Genomic DNA, 16,920 nt, shown 5'->3' with positions numbered 1-16,920 from the left:
ACTGTTTACATTTAGACCACTACCATCTCTTGTCGAGATCCTTGCTGTAGTTTCCAACTGTATTTCCAGTATCCTGTCTCAGCATCTTTAATAATATGTTCTCATATGCCTGGCATTGAGTTTTTCTCCAGTACGTTTCTAGAACCACTTTTCTAGCATCTTATCTTGACATTCTGGTGCTTGAAATCCTGTAATAGTTATTTTTTCACCCTCAGGATAAACTCTGAAGTCATTAAGGGAGCATTGCTCTTGCCCCATCTCTTCCACCAACTAAAATCCTTAGTCATGATATTTTCTGTTTCCTAAATATTTACAAATCTGATGGGGTCATATATTATATAACTTAAGAGCTTGCTTATGGAATCCTTTAGATTTGCTTTCAAAGCACCGCTCTAGTCCTTGGTATCCATAGCAAGTTGCTTAATTTTTTAAGCTCCAATTTTCTTCTCTGCAAAATAGATTCAATAATGACTACTTCATAAGGATATTGGGATGAGTAAATTAATCCATGTAAAGTGAGTAACACAAAGCAAGGACTCAGCGTTGGTGACTGTTATTGATGGCCATTCTTATTTGCACATGTTATTTTCTGCCCAGGATGCTATTCCTTTACATATTCACCTGAATTATCTGTACTATTTAAAGCTCAGCTAGTCACACTCTTCTCAGGAAGACTTCCCTTGCAACCACTCCTTACAGGAATGCTCATCTTTCCTCTGATTTAGGGATCACCTGACTCTGGCCCATGGACCAAATCTGACTACCACCTGTCTTCGTATGGCCTGTGAGATAAGAAGAAGTTTTACATTTTTAAATAAGTTGGAAAAGAAAACAAAAGGCGGTATGTGGAAATTATATAAAATTTAAATCTCAGTCTCCATAAATAAATTTGTTGTGGAACATAGTCATGCCCTCCATTTGTTTATATATTGTCTAAGACTGCTTTAACACAACAGTAGGATTGAGGAGTTGCAACAGAAACTGTATGGCCAACAAAGGCTAAAATAGTTACTATCTGGCCTTTTTCAGGAAAAAAAAAAAAAAAATTGGTCTGGTGTGGTGACCTGTAAACCCAGCACACAAGGAGGCATAGGTGGAAGGAATACTTGAGGCCAGGAGTTTGACACCAGCCTGAGCAACACAGTGAGACAACATATCCAAAAAAAATTTACAACAATAAATTAGCAGGGCACAGTGGTACACACCTGTTGTCCTAGCTACTCAAAAGGCTGAAGTGGGAAGATCACTAGAGGCAAGGAGTTTGAGGTTATGGGAAGCTATGTGATCATGACCATGTACTCCAGCCTGGGAGACAGAGCGAGACCTTGTCTCTAAAAATAAATAAATAAGAAAATAAATAAATAAATAAATTTTTTGACTCTTTCTCTATGTTATTTTACCAGTTATTATCTGTTTTCCTGTCTCCTTACTTGTCTCCCCACAACAAGTGACCTCCTTTAAGTCAGAGACCATGTTTTATGGTTGCCCCAACACTTAGCACATTGACTAACAGATAGTAAGCTCTCAATATATTTTTATTGAATGAATGTGAGAATTATCTTCCCAAAGGTGTTTTATTATTCTTTATCAAACATGGAAATAATTTATAACTCAACATTTTGTAATAATTCAGAATAGTAATAAGAGCTTCTCATTTTAATTAGGTGCTACCTATGTGCCAGTTCATTTTCTAACCCCTACTATATGTTATCTTATAAAGAACACCCTAGGAAGCAAAATCACTTATCATTCCCTTTTTATATATAAGGAACCAGAGGCACAAAGAGCCCAAGTAACTTGAGTAAGGTCTCAGAATTAGGAAGTGATAAAGTCAGACAGTTTGGCTCAGAGTCCTCTCTTAATTAACTGTGTTAGAATGCTATCTTACAGTGAAAATAAAGAGAGAGACGAAATAAGGTAAGGTTTTTGTTTTAATAAGCATTGTCTTAAACTAATGTACTTTAAAATACATTCAAAATAAAAATTTAAAATATAGGCTAGCTTATTCTGGACAATCTTTCCTGGAAAAATATACAAGAGTATTTGCTGAATCACAGTGTATGCTCAAATCTTAATTATCTGTTGTTGCTGTCACTTTTGCCAGGCAAATGCTGGCAAATATTCAAAATGCATATTACTTCTCTATCATAAAATGTACCTTAATAGCTAGACTATCTATTATGGTTAAAATTAAAAGTGAGTAACAAGAATATATGACAAATGCAACCATTTAGAAATACGATTCTGTCAACCCCCAGAACATTCCTCACATCTCACATGAAATGTAAAGAAATTTTATTGAGCAAAAATCTTCAAAGGTCATATAAAAATTAATAAATAATAATTGAAATATTATAGCAGAGAAAAATTCAAGTACATTGAAAGCATTTGCTTGGACATTGATGAAATATGACATAAATAAGGTCTTCAAATATAGACAAATTGAGATTACATACTGTTGTAATCTCAGTAACTGGGACTCTATCTCAAGTCTCTTCAAGTTTATTAAGTAAATTCACTGTTAGTGTTTTAGTTAAAATTCTCACTCTAAGTTTATTTTTCATAGCCTTTGTTGTTATTATTACTACTTTTTAGACTATAGGTAAGTCTATCTACACATAAAGAATGATTATACCATTTATCAACTCTTTAGAATGAACAATTAAGATATAAAAAGCTGTAATTATTTATCAAGAACTTACAGCAATAAATTGTTTCCCAGGAGAGTTAAACCATTCTCATAATAAAATGGAAACAATAAGTTTAATTTTCCGTTAGAAAATAATGAGCAAAGATAATAAATCTTCAGATGTGCACAAATATGATTAATCTAAATGCTTCAGCAGATATTTAAACAATCTTTTTCATACAAGTTGGATGAGAAAATATCATGTTTAGTTTTTTGGACCTATCTAATGGCCACCCTTGATTATGTGCTGAATAAAATACTGTCTCTGAAAGAAGTCACCAGAATGTAGAAGAGGAATTCTTATTCTCTCCTAGAAGAATGGAAAGCAAGAATGTAAAGTAAAAGAAATTGAAGATTTATTTTTTTCAAAAACACAGAAAGGCAAACTTTAAATTTTTCTATATTTTTAATTTTTTAAAGATCAGAGCTTAGAGATTGAACCTCTTTCTCTTCAAATAAAAAATTATGATAAAGGAACAGTAGGTTTAATTTTCCATCAGGAAATAATGGGCAGGTTTGTATATATTCTTATGTCATCTGTGAATAAAGGCATTTCTACATCTTTCTTTCTGGACTATATGCCTCTGCTTTGTTTTCTTGCGTATTACACTGTATAAGAACTCAGTTAAATATTAAATAGCAAGGGTGAGAGAAGCCACTCTGACTTGTTTTCAATATTAGGGGAAAAACATTACATCTTTCATTATTAAATATGTATTAGAAATAGGGTTTTGTTTAATTTAAAAGATAACTGATAGTTTAAATCAATAGTAGTAATAACATATTTTGGGATTTAGTATGACAAACAGCACAAAGGATTGGAAGTAAACACTTATAAAAGTCTTATAGGTGAAATGACATTATATTACTTGAAGGTCGATTATGAAAAGTTAAATATGCATATTTTAAAATCTCTAGAAAAGAGGGAAATTTTCTTATATAGATGAGAAAATCTAAAATCTCATACAAAAGTGATAGATATAAATCCAACATAGCAGTAATTACATGTAATAAAAATGACCTAAGCACTTAAGATAAAAGACAGAAATTATCAGACAAAATTAAAAAAGAAAAGAAATTATAAGCCCAAACTCCATGCTGGCTTGAAACAGACTTCTAAATATGAAGACATACATAAAAAAAGTAAAAGAGTAGGAATAAATATACAATTTAAGTATGAAGCATTAAAAATCTGGAGTTGCTGTTTTAATACCAAAGTAAATTTCAGAACAAGAAATATGATCAGAGAAACAGAGGGTCATTTCATTATGATAAAACGATCAATTTAACAAAAACACATTCAATCCAAAATGTTTAAATATCTAATTACAGAGCTTAACAAAACTGAAGCAAAACTGAAAGAACTTAAGGGATAAATAGACAAATCAACAATTATATCTTGAATCTGACTAAATATTTATATCCAAACAAGATAGATAATGGGTAGATGATGATAGATAGGCATATGAACTCCTACAATTTTATAATAAACAACTACATTTGTTTAAATGAGCAAAGATTGAATGAACATTCATAAAAGAAGAATGTCCAATGTATACATGTAAGGATACACAATATCTTTTGTCAAGAGAGAAATGTAAATTAAAACTGTAGTAAGATAGCATTATAGACTCACCAGAATGGCAAAAATGTAAAAGACTGATAATACTAAATGTTAGCAAGGATGTGGGACAACTGGAACCCTCATACATTAATGACAAAAATGAAAAATTATACAACTAGTTGGTTCCATTTGACAATTTCTACTGAAGTTTGACCTACAGATTCCCCAAATTAAAAATATTTAAGTATTTTAAATATTTTCCCCAAATTAAAAAAAAAATTTGCACATAAAAATTTGGACACACATGTTTGTAGTACCTTTATTCGAAGAGTCAAAAACTAAAAATAAATCAAATATCCATCAATAGATGTATTAATAAACAATTATATTTTCATGATGGAATACTACTCAGCATTAAAAAAGAACTGCTTGTACACACAAAAACAAGGTTGAATATCAAAATCTCTAAGTGAAGCAAGAGAGTCTGGCATAAAGAGACACCTACTATTCAATTCCATTTAGGTGAAACTCTACAAACGAATCCAAGACAGATGCTCCTGGACTTATGATAGGATTACATTTATGTCATAAAATAACTAATCTCAAGTTTAAAATATCATAAGTTGAAAATGCATGTAATACACCTAATCTGCCAAACATCACAGCTTAGCCTAGCCTGCCTAAAACATGCTCAGAATACTTACATCACCCCACAGTTGGGTAAAATCATCTCATACAAAGCCTATTTTATAATAAAGTGTTGAATATCTCATACAATTTATTGAATACAGTATGATACTGAAGTATAGTTTCTACTAAATGCATAATACTTTCACACATTCATAAAGTCAAAAAATTGTTACATTAGGGACCGTGTATATAGTAATAGAAAGCAAATCAATGATCACCAGCTGGCAAGGATAATTGGGGGAATCAATTGGCAGAGGCTCAAGGGAACATTGGGATGATTAAAAATGTTTTCATCTTTGTTGTGGAGATAGTTACACATGTATATAAGTTTGTCAAAGCATATTAGAGTATACACTAAAAATGGGTGTTTTTTCTCAGATGTAATTTATAACTCAATAAAGCTGATGTTAAAATATTATAGAAGACATAGATTTTCCTTCAACAGTATAGAACAAATTAAAATTTTGGTAATAGGCTGTGTTAAAATACACTGGTATCTGAAATTCACAACTTTAAACAAAGGTAATTTCACAACATTTTCAAAAGCTGCAATGCATATATGTAGCTTCCACAGCAAATAATATATACTAGAGTTACACATTTCCACATTCAATATGATATATGTACAATGCTATTCATTCCATAACTCTTTGTAATAGTAAAACAAGAATGAAATAGCTTAAATGCCTATGGATAAAAGATTATTTGGTTAAACAAATGAGGCAATATTCATTCAATGGAGGACCATCCTGCTACAAAAAAGAATGAGAATGTGCTTTATATGCTGAAGTGTAATAATATGTAAGATATACTATTAAACAAAAAGTAAGGTGCAGACAAATTTTATAATATACTACTTTTGTGACTTAAAATTTGTTTACTTTTATGTGCTTGAAGTTCTGAGGGAGGATATACAGGAAACCTATCACACTGGGTGTTCTGAATGGGAAATTCTATTAATGGATACTAGGAGTTGAGGAGAATTTTTAATATACATGGTTTTAAATTTTCTTACTTCAAACCATTCAAAAAAGAATTAAACATAATATAAATTTTTAAAAATAAGAATATCATTGGTATAATAATAGATAAAATAGACAAAGAAATGGATTGATATTGAGAAACAGACTCATTTTTTTTCAAATTGAGGTCGGAGTAAAGGAGGCACTTCAAATCAGAAAGATAGAATTAGCCACTTCATAAATGGCATTAGACAGCTGAAAACAATTAGACCTGAATTAATAAGCAACATTTTCATATCAAGTATCAGAAAAGCAAATTCAAACTGGTTTTAGCAAAGAAGGAATTTCTTGGCTTACTCAATGAATGTTTAGGGGAGTACTAGGTTCATATGTGGCTTGATGACAGTGCATACAATATTTCAAAGATCTGTATCTCTTAGTTATGCTCTGTTTTTTTCTGTGCATTGTCCTCGTTCTCAAAGTCTTTCCCTGAGGCTTTGCAGCTCTAGATTGCACATTTTTTGTCTCCTCACATACTGTGAGTACTTCTATATTTATAAAATAAATTAATTTCATATGTCAATTGTAATTCACTGCATTAATAGAATAAAGAGATAAAATATGTAATGTTCACAATAGGAGCTAGAAAGGCATTTGATAAAAGGCAAGTCTTTTTTTCATAAAACGTGTTAGCAAATTAAGAATACAAAGGGGCTATCTTTAACTTGGTAAAAGATATACTGTATAGCAAAACCTATAACAAACCTTGTACCTAATGGAAAAACTATTAATGCATTCCCTTTGAGACCCGGAATAAGACAAAAAGGTACACCAACACTGCTACTGTTAAAACACACTATTAGAAGTTTTGGCAAAGGCTATAAAGAAAAAACAAGAAATAAGAAAAGCATTAGAAGGTAAGATGTAAAACTGTCATAATTTGCAGATAAAGTGAATATCTTCTTATGAGAGATTTGACTCTCTACAACAACAATAACCGAAGATACAATAATTTTAAAAGAATAACATTCTCAATAGCAATGAAAATAATGCATTGTTTAGAAATAAATTTTATAAAATACACAAGACCTCTATGGACAAAACTTTAAAACTCAAAATAACATGGAAGATGATCTGATTAATGGAGAAGCATTTCATGTTCTTGTTTTCTTTATTATAAAAAGTCATTATTCCTTAAATTAATGTAAATATTCAAGGAAACTACAACAAAAGAAGGAAACTTGTTCTACCAGATGTAAGATATTCTACAAAATTCAGTAATAAATATAATGTGCTATTGGTGCAATAACAGATGAATGAACCAACGACTATTCCAAGGAGTCCAGAGACAGATCCATGTGTGTATGATAACTTTACATATAATAAAGGCAGCACTACAAATCAATGAGGAAACTTTTCAAGACCAAAAGTTGTCAAGAATTTGGTTCAATAGGAATTCTTATACCAGGACGAGGGTAAATTACTACAACCACTTTGGGATGTAATTTGAAATGAGCATTCTCATACACTGTAACAGATCAAGTTTTGCACAGGTGCCCTGAGAGTCTTGTATAAGTATGTTCATAGCAACACTGTTTATAATAGAAAGAACAAGGAAACAATTCAAATTGCCAACAATCTAGAGAATAGATGGGAAAATCAAATGATTGATGTATAGCATAAAACTGTATAAACAGCAAAAAAAATGAAAGAACTGCAGGTATACTCAAAAATACAACGAGTTTTAGCAACAATGTTTAATGAAAACAGCAAGTTCCAGAAAATCACATAAGGTGTGATATCATATTTATTATACCACAAAGCTAAAGGCATGTGAAACAACTGCATGTTGCTAAGAGGCATGTATATGTGTGTTTGTATGTGTGCATACGTGTGTGCATAGAAAATTAAATTATTTTAAACAATATTTTAAAAGAAAAAACAGTTCTTCTGGCTTACCTTGTACACTCCAGCGAAATCTCCTAGGCAGAGTTAGAGGTGCTTACAGTAAAATCCTTCTGCATTTACAGGAATGATGAATGCCCAGAAGATACAGAGGGGACACTGACAATGCCTGCTACACAAAGAAACATGAACATAAAATTCAAGCTAGTGATTACTTGTGGGGTTGCCGCAGGTGTATACAAGAGGTGAGAGCATTTAGTAAAGGAAATATTTGTGACTTTCTAGTTAGTGAATTTCAGCTGGCAAGGGTAAGTTTGTGTCATCAATTTTATTAATAATATGTTTCATAACATATATATTCTTTCAATACTTCATTAGAATCATACAAAGAAAAATAAAACATTTTTCTTGCAAAGAAAAAGCAAGCAAAAAAAAAAGAAAGAAGGTCCAATTAGGAAAGAATTATTCCCAGTTACAAAACAAAAAGCTGTTAATTGCAGCTCTATTTTCTATAGAGTACAAATAAGAAAATGTTTGATTTTTCTTCAATAATTGCCTTGTTTACTTTTCCTTTTCTGTCTCTTAAGATATCTTGGGCAGAATGTATAGCTATGCATTCATTAATATTAAATATAATATATTAAATACCTAGCTGATTCTGTCTCGTAGATAATTCAGTACTCACCTTTTCCCCATGGACAGTGCCTGCTAGATATCAAGTGAGAAGGACATGCTGTGGGGTGGACATTCCCATTCCTCTTATCCCCACAATCCCTCTCCTTTTCCTTACAGCATCTCCAGAGTTGGAAAAGGAGAAAGGCAATAGAGGGAAGGGGTGAAAGTCTTACTAACTTGGGCTACTATAATCCACTCTTGGCTTATGTTGTCCTCTGCCCAAGTGGGTACCTTCTACTACTCTCTGAATCATTTGGGAAGCCTCATGAGAGGAGTCTGATCACCACTGCTCAATTCCCTCTTGTGCAAGATGCATTGTCTCTCTAGCCTCTCATGCTCCCACTACCTTTGGTGCTCCTCACATCTGGCTGCTGGTGTCCCTTCTGCTGGCAGTGTTCTTAAGAAGGGTGCCAACTTGGAGCACTGATATCTGGAAACTCAGATATCTGCCATCTCCATTTTACTTAGGAGATTTCCCTTTAGTTTATTGGCTTTCATCATCATAGCTAATTATTACAACAGTCCTATAAGTACTTATTTTTAACATCATTTTACAAATGAGGAAAGTGGTGTTCTAAGAAATTAAAGAAAGCTGAATTTAACTACTGAATGCTGGGGCAGAGCAGAACTGAAGCACTCTGACCTCAAAACCTGGAGCCAAATGATAATCAATAGGATGCTTGGAGGAAATGAAATCAGACAAATGGAGGCAATTTCATTCAGGCCATGTTCAGATGTGATGAATCATTCCTGTCTGCAACAGAAACCTTATTCATTTTCCTTGAGATTTACTGTTCACCTTCCCTGAACTGTGCTGGTTGTTAAATCACTAATCTATAAATGCCAGTACTTTGCCCTTTTGGCTTATTCTTTCTAAATTCCATACCCATTAACATTTTCTTTAGATACATTTGAAGACATCAGTTTGGCTACAGTTGTATCTGATTAGAAATTTGAGAACTTGTTCTCCTTAATTTTTTTCAATGTGGACATCTTTTTTAAAATTGGCAAGTAAAAAATATATATACTCATGGTATACAACATGATGTTTTGATATATCGTGGAATGGCTAAGTCAAGGCAAAATAATAGAATAATTAAAACAATTCTAAAAAAGATCAAAGTTAGAAGACTCAAACTGGTATCTAGATGATCTGATATCTAGACTCCTTAAAAAAGCTACAGTTATGAAGAAATGAAAGAACATGGAGTATTTGATGAAAGGCTAGATACACGGATTAATGGAACAAAATGAAGAGCCTAGAAATAGATTCACAAAACCTAGTCAACTGATTTTGGGGATAGATGCAAAACTAAGTCAATAGAGAAAAACACTATGGTCTTTTCAACAAAAGGTGTTGGAACAATTGGATGTACATATAAAAAAAAGTGAACCTGACCTAAATATCAAGCCAATACAAAAACTAACTCAAAATAGAGTTATAGATATAATTGTAAAATATAAAACTATAAAATTCCTAGAAAAAAACTGCATCTTGGGTTTTCCAAAGAGTTCTAAGATATGATACTAAAACATAATATTTAAAAATAATAGTGCCACAATAAACATAAGTGTACATGTGTCTTTGTTGTGCACATGTACCCTAGAACTTAAAGTATAATAAAAAATTAAAAAAAATAATAAATTAGACTTCATACAAATTAAAAACTTAAGACAATTTCTTCTAAAGTTAAACATACGCTTGCCACACAAATCTAGCATTCCCATATCGAGGTATTTATTCAAGTGAATTGAGATAATCTGTTTATGCAAAAATCTTTATTCATAATCACCAATAACTGGAAACAATCAAATTGTCCTCCAATTGTGAGTGGCTGAACTGTTATATCCACACAAAGAAGTTATTGAATATAGGCCTTGAGCTGGGGAAAACAAGGTGAGCCTGGAACATATTGTGATGTCAGAAAGGAAAGAAATACTCAAAAAAGGAAAAGAAATAAATAATAAATAAAAAGAATGAAAATGATGGAGGTAAGCCAACCAAAATTAACCTCTAATGGCCAAACCTGGAACAATTTGAGCAAGAAAATTAATAATGTAGGATTGAATTATAACTGAAAGTATAAAATAAATATTCATGAGTTCACATTGAAATAAATAAATGATTGAATGAATTAGTGAGAAGACACAATTAAAATTATTTCAAAATAAGCAGTCAAAAAATTCCAAGTGTAGCTACATGTGTCCCTTGGTTTGATAGTTTTAAAATGTTAAATCAATGCACAGCAAATACACACAAAAAAAGCATAACTCGGCCGGGCGTGGTGGCTCACGCCTGCAATCCCAGCACTTTGGGAGGCCGAGGCGGGCGGATCACCCGAGGTAGGGAGTTCGAGACCAGCCTGACCAACATGGAGAAACCCCGTCTCTACTAAAAAATACAAAAAATTAGCCAGGCGTGGTGGCGCATGCCTGTAATCCCAGCTACTCGGGAGGCTGAGGCAGGAGAATCACTTGAACCCGGGAGGCGGAGGTTGTGGTGAGCCGAGATTGCGCCATTGGACTCCAGCCTGGGCGATAAGAACGAAACTCTTGTCTCAAAAACAAAAAAAAATGCATAACTCATTTAAATTGTCTTTCCTTTCTTCAGATATACCTATGTTCTTTTGTTTCTTCCATTTTTTCCAAAGGAAATAAAATTTGTTTTTCCTTTGCTGTACAAAATGGTAGTTTATTTTTGAGATTCCAAATGTTCACTCTGCATTATTTTTACTCAATTTTTTCCTTTTAATTATTTCTTCATAGCTTTATTAAGATGTGTTAGATGCAATACACTGCACTTATATTTTATATTGTAAATGGCATTTAAATTTTTTAATTTTAAATTTTTGTTTATTATTTTTCACTTCCTTTCAGCTCTAGACCTGCAGAAAAATTTTTAATTTTTGATTGTTCTTTGCTAGTATATAAATCACAAGTAATTTTTATTTTATTTATTTATTTTTGAGACGGAGTCTTGCTCTGTCACCCAGGCTGGAGTGCAGTGGCACGATCTCGGCTCACTGCAACCTCTACCTCCTGTGTTCAAGTGATTCTTCTGCCTCAGCCTCCTGAGCAGCTGGGACTGCAGGCGCACACCACCACACCCATGTATTTTTTGTGTTTTTAGTAGAGACGGAGTTTCACCATATTGGCCAGGCTGGTCTCGAACTCCTGACCCCATGATCCGCCCACCTCAGCCTCCCAAAGTGCTGGGATTACGGGTGTGAGCCACCGTGCCTGGCCAAGCACAAGTACTTTTTATATATTCACCTGGCATCCTGCAACCTTTATAAACTAATTTTTTTATTTCTTTTGTATACATGATCATGTTGTCTGTGGATCAAGACAGATTTACTTCCTTCATTACAATTTGGATGTATTTTATTTCTTTTATTGCCCTACCTCACAGGATAGATCCTCCAGAACAATGCTTAATAGGAATTATAAGAGCAGAAATCCTTACCTTCTTTAATATCCTTGGAGAAAATTATTCACTCTTTAGCCAATATGCATGATATTATCTGCAGGGTTTTTTGTTTTTGAAGTCATCCTAGTTTTTTTGACAATCAGATGGGCTTTCATTCTTCTTTTCTGGGCTAGATAGATTGAAAGAGAATCTGGCCATTTTTTCACTGAAATGTTAAAGGTATTAAGTGTTTTTTTATTATTATTTTATTTTAGATTCAGGGTTATATGTATGGGTTTGTTGTATAGGTAAATTGCATGTCACGGGGGTTTGGTGTACAAATTATTTTGTCACCCAGGTAATAAGCATAGTATGTGATAGGCAGTTTTTTTATTCTCACTCTCCTTCCACCCTCCACCCTCAAGTAGGTGCTGGTGTCTGTTATTCCCTTCTTTGTGTTCATATGTCCTCAATGTTTAGCTCCCACTTATAAGTGAGAACATGCAATATTTGGTTTTCTGTTCCTGTGTTAGTTTGCTTAAGATAATGGCCTCCCACTCCATCCATATTGCTGCAAAGGACATGATCTCATTCTTTTTTTATGGCTGAATAATAGTCCATGGTGTACCACAGTTTGTTTATCCAGTCTACTATGGATGGGCATCTATGTTGATTCCATGTCTTTGCTATTGTAAATAGTGCTGTGATGAACATACACATGCATGTGTCCTTATGATAGAATGATTTCTATTCCTTTAGGTATAGACCCAATAATGGGATTGCTGGGTCAAATGGTAATTCTGTTTTAAGCTCTTTGAGAAATTACCAAACTGCTTTCCACAATGGCTGAACTAATCCATATTCCCACCAGTAGTGCATAAGCATTCCCGTTTCTTCACAGCCTAGCCAGCTAGCATCTGTTATTTTTTTACTTTTTTTGACTTATATTTTGACTTTTATTATTACAGCCATTCTGAATGGTGTGAGATGGTATCTAATTGTGGTTTCGATTTGCATTTCTCTAATTATTAGTGATGTTGAGCATTTTTTCATATGCTTGTTGGTCGCATGAATGTCTGTAGTAGTTTTGAAGATCTCTTTTATTTGGTTGAGAAAATTCCTTTCTATTCCTAGTTTGTTGAGTTTTTTTTCTTTCAGAAAAGAATGTTGGATTTTGTCAAATACCATTCAGCATCTATTCAGATAATCTTATTTATTATTATCATTGTCAGATGTGGCATGATCAATTACATTAATTTATTTATGCATATTAAATCAACCTTGTATTGCTGGAATACAATTCACTTGGTTATGACATATGTTTTAATTTGCTAAAAAAATTTTTTAACACTTTTGCAACTGTTTTTTCTTGTAATGTCTTTCCCTGATTTGAATATCAGAATAATATTTGACTCATAGAGTAAATTAGGAAGCATTTCCCGTTCTTCAATTTCTTAGAAAAACTATTATTTCTTCCTTAAATAATGGTAGAATTTTCCAGAGAAGCCAATTGGAACTAAATTTTTCTTCATGGGAAGATTTTAAATTATAAATGTATTTTCTTTAATAAATGTAGAGTGATTCCATTTATATACTTATTCCTGAGTATAATTTGTCTACTTCGTCTAACTTACTGATTTAACATAAAAGTTTTCATAAAATTTTCTTATAATTCTTTTAAAGCCTTAAGGATCTGTAGTTACGTTAACTCTTTTATTTTTGATATTGGCAATTCATGTCTTCTCAAATTTTTTTCTTGATTGGTCTACATCTGTTCAATTTGGTTTATCAATCTTATTGATCTTCTCAAAAAGCAAGCATTTGTTTCTGATTTCTACTTCACCGATTTTCCCTACAACCTTTATTATTTCCTTTCTTCTGCTCAATCTGAGTTTCATTTGTTCCTCTTTCTCTAGTTTGTTAAGGTGAAAGCTGAAGTCATTGATTTAGGTAGGACATATTTTCTTTTCTATTATAAATGTTTACTGGCATACATTTTCCCCTAAGCATTGCTTTTGCTTTAACCCACCAATTTTGGCATATTGTGTTTTAATTTTCTTTGAGATAAAAATTATTTCTAATCTTCTTTTCAATTTCTTCTTTGACTAATGCATAATTAAGAAGTGTGTTATATATTTTCTGTGATAGTTAATTTTAATTTTATGTTTCAGCTTGACTAGACTATGATGAACAGTTGCTCAGTTAAACATTAGTCTACATGTTGCTGTTAAGGTATTTCTAAGGTGCGATTAATGTTTAAAGTCAGTTGACTTGAAGTAAAGCAGATTACCTTCCATAATGTGAACTGGCCTTATCCAATCAGTTGAGGCCCTTAAGAAGAAAAACAGATTTGCAAAAGAAGGAATTCTGTCTCCATAATTCAATACAGAAATTCTGCACAAGTTTGCAGTCTTCAGACTCAAAATACCTTGAGCTGACCTTGCATAAGGGTTTAAACTGTATAGGTCTACTTATATGCAGACTTTTTTTCAATAAATCTATTGGAAAGTGTTTGGAGATTTGCAACAATTTCTTAAATTTTTGAATTTTTATATATTTAGGGGGTACAAGTGCAGATTTCTTACATGTACATATTGATTAGTAATGAAGTCTGAAGTTTTAGTGTAGTCATCACCCAAACAATGAATATTGTACTCAATAGGTAATTTATCAATCCTCATCTACCTCTCCCACCTTTTGGAGTCTGCATTGTCTATTATTCCACCCTGGAAGTCCATACACTCTTGTTTAGCTCCCACTTTTAAGTAAGAAATTGTTGTATTTGACTTTCTGTTTCTGAGTTATTTCACTTAGAATAATGGCCTCCAGTGCCATTCATGTTGCTGCAAAAGACATAGTTTCATTCTCTTTTTTATGGCTGAGTAGTATTCCATGGTATTACATATAGTTATATATTTTATTATAAAATATTATATATTTTCTTTATCCAGTCATCCATTAATGGACACTTAGGCTGATTCCATATTTTTGCTATTGTGAGTAGTCTTGTGATAAACATATGAGTGCAAGTATCTATTTGATATAATAATTTCTTTCTACTTGAGTATATACCCAGTAGTGGCATTGCTGGCTAGAATGGCCTTCTATTTTTATTTCTTTGGGAGATCTCCATACTGTTTTCCATAGAGGTGGTACTAATTTGCATTACCACTAAAGGTGTATAGAATTTTCTTTTTATCATATCCTATCTAACATCTTTTGTTTTTTGACTTCTATTAATAATTACCATTCTGACTGGTGTAAGATGGCATGTCATTGTGGTTTAATTGTATTTCTCTGATTACTAGTGATGTTAGCTTTTTTTCATATGTTGGTTGGCCATTTGTATGTCTTCTTTTGAAAAATGTCTGTTTATATTTTTTGCCCACTTCCTTTTTTCTTTTCTTTTTTTTCTTTTTCTTTTTTCTTTTTTTTTTTTTTTTTTTTTTTGAGCCAAAGTCTCATTCTTGTTGCCCTGGCTGGAGTGCAATGGCGCGATCTTGGCTCACTGCAACCTCTGCCTCCCGGGTTCAAGCAATTTTCCTGCTTCAGCCTCCTGAGTAGCTGGGATTACAGGCACCCACCATGATACCCAAATAATTTTTGCAATTTTGTAGAGATGGGGTTTCACCATGTTGGCCAGGCTGGTCTTGAACTCCCGACTTCAAGTGATCCATCTGCCTCGGCCTCCCAAAGTGATGGGATTACAGATGTGAGCCACCGAGCCTGGCCTTTTGCCCACTTCTGAATGGTCTGTTGTTGTTGAGTTGCTTGAGTTCCTTGTAGATTCTAGATACTAGCCCTTTGTTGAATGCATAGTTTCCAACATTTTTTCTCATTCTGGAGGTTATATGTTTACTCTGTTGATTGTTTCTTTTGCTGTGCAGAAGCTTTTTAGTTTAATTAAGTCCCCTTTGTCTATTTGTGTGTGTGTGTGTGTGTGTGTGTGTGAGTGAGTTTTCTTTTGAGGACTTAGTCATAAATTCTTTGCCTGTGTCAATGTCCTGAAGACTTTTTCCTAGGTTTTCTTCCGGGATTTTATAGTTTCTGGTCTTAGATTTATGCCTTTAATCCATCTTGAGTTAATTTTTGTATATGGTGACAGGTGTGGGTCCAGTTTCATTCCTCTGCATAAAACTATTCAATTTTCACCAGCATCATTTATTTAATAGCGTGCCCTTTCACCAGTGTATATTTTTGTTGACTGTCAAAGATCAGTTGATTGTAGGTATGTAGCTTTCAGTCTGGGTTCTCTATTCTATTCCATCTCTCTGTGTGTCTATATTTATTCCAGTACCATGTTGTTTTGGTTAATATAGCTTTGTAGTATAACTTGAAGACAAGTAATGTGATGCCTCCACCTTTGTTCTTTTTGCTTAGGATTGCTTTGGCTATTCAGGCTCTTTTTAGTTTCCATGTGAATTTTAGGATTGTTTTTTCTAATTTTGTGAAAAGTGATGTTGACATTTCAATAGGGATTGGGTTGAATCTCTAGGTTTCTTTAGGAAGTATGTTCATTTTAATTATATTGATTCTTCCAATCCATTAACATGGAATTTTTTCCCCATTTGTCTGTGTTATTGATGATTTCTTTCATCAGTGTTTTGTAGTTTTCCTTATGCAAATCTTTCACCTTCTTGGTTAAATATATTCCTAGGTTTTTTTTAGGTAGAGATTTGCAACAGTTTAAAAGAACTTGCAGATGAACTGCATAGCATAGAAATATAAAAAATTAACATAAAGTCAGATACATCATGAATGCAAAAATATATGCAGATCCTAGTCTATTTTATAATTTACTACCATAAAATATACATAAATCTATCATAAAAAGTTTAAATTTATTAAAACCAATGCTCTCAAACATATACAGAAGTGCCATTCCCAGTTGAGAGAAATGTAAAACAAACATAATGATGCTAAACTAGAAAACCTAGAAGAAATAGTCAAATTCTTGGACATACACATACTCACAAGAGTGAACCAGGAAGGAAATGAATCCCTGAAGAGACCCATAATGAGTTCT

At 32.7% G+C, this 16,920-nt stretch overlaps 1 long non-coding RNA gene across 2 annotated transcripts in view; it reads left to right on the top strand.

The window, feature by feature from the left end:
- Positions 1–429: 429 nt before the first annotated feature.
- The window catches only part of LOC134728836 (uncharacterized), a 66,615-nt gene continuing 50,124 nt past the window's right edge, over positions 430–16,920 (top strand). For both annotated transcript variants that reach the window (XR_010109691.1, XR_010109690.1), the window contains exons 1-2: positions 430–841; positions 7,936–8,055. This is a non-coding gene — a long non-coding RNA (uncharacterized LOC134728836). The remainder of the gene's footprint in view (positions 842–7,935; positions 8,056–16,920) is intronic.

This window comes from Pan paniscus, chromosome 1 (assembly GCF_029289425.2).
Source record: "Pan paniscus chromosome 1, NHGRI_mPanPan1-v2.0_pri, whole genome shotgun sequence".
Lineage (NCBI taxonomy): Eukaryota > Metazoa > Chordata > Mammalia > Primates > Hominidae > Pan > Pan paniscus.
Note: the sequence above shows the minus strand (reverse complement) of the source record. Positions and strands in the feature narration are given on the sequence as shown.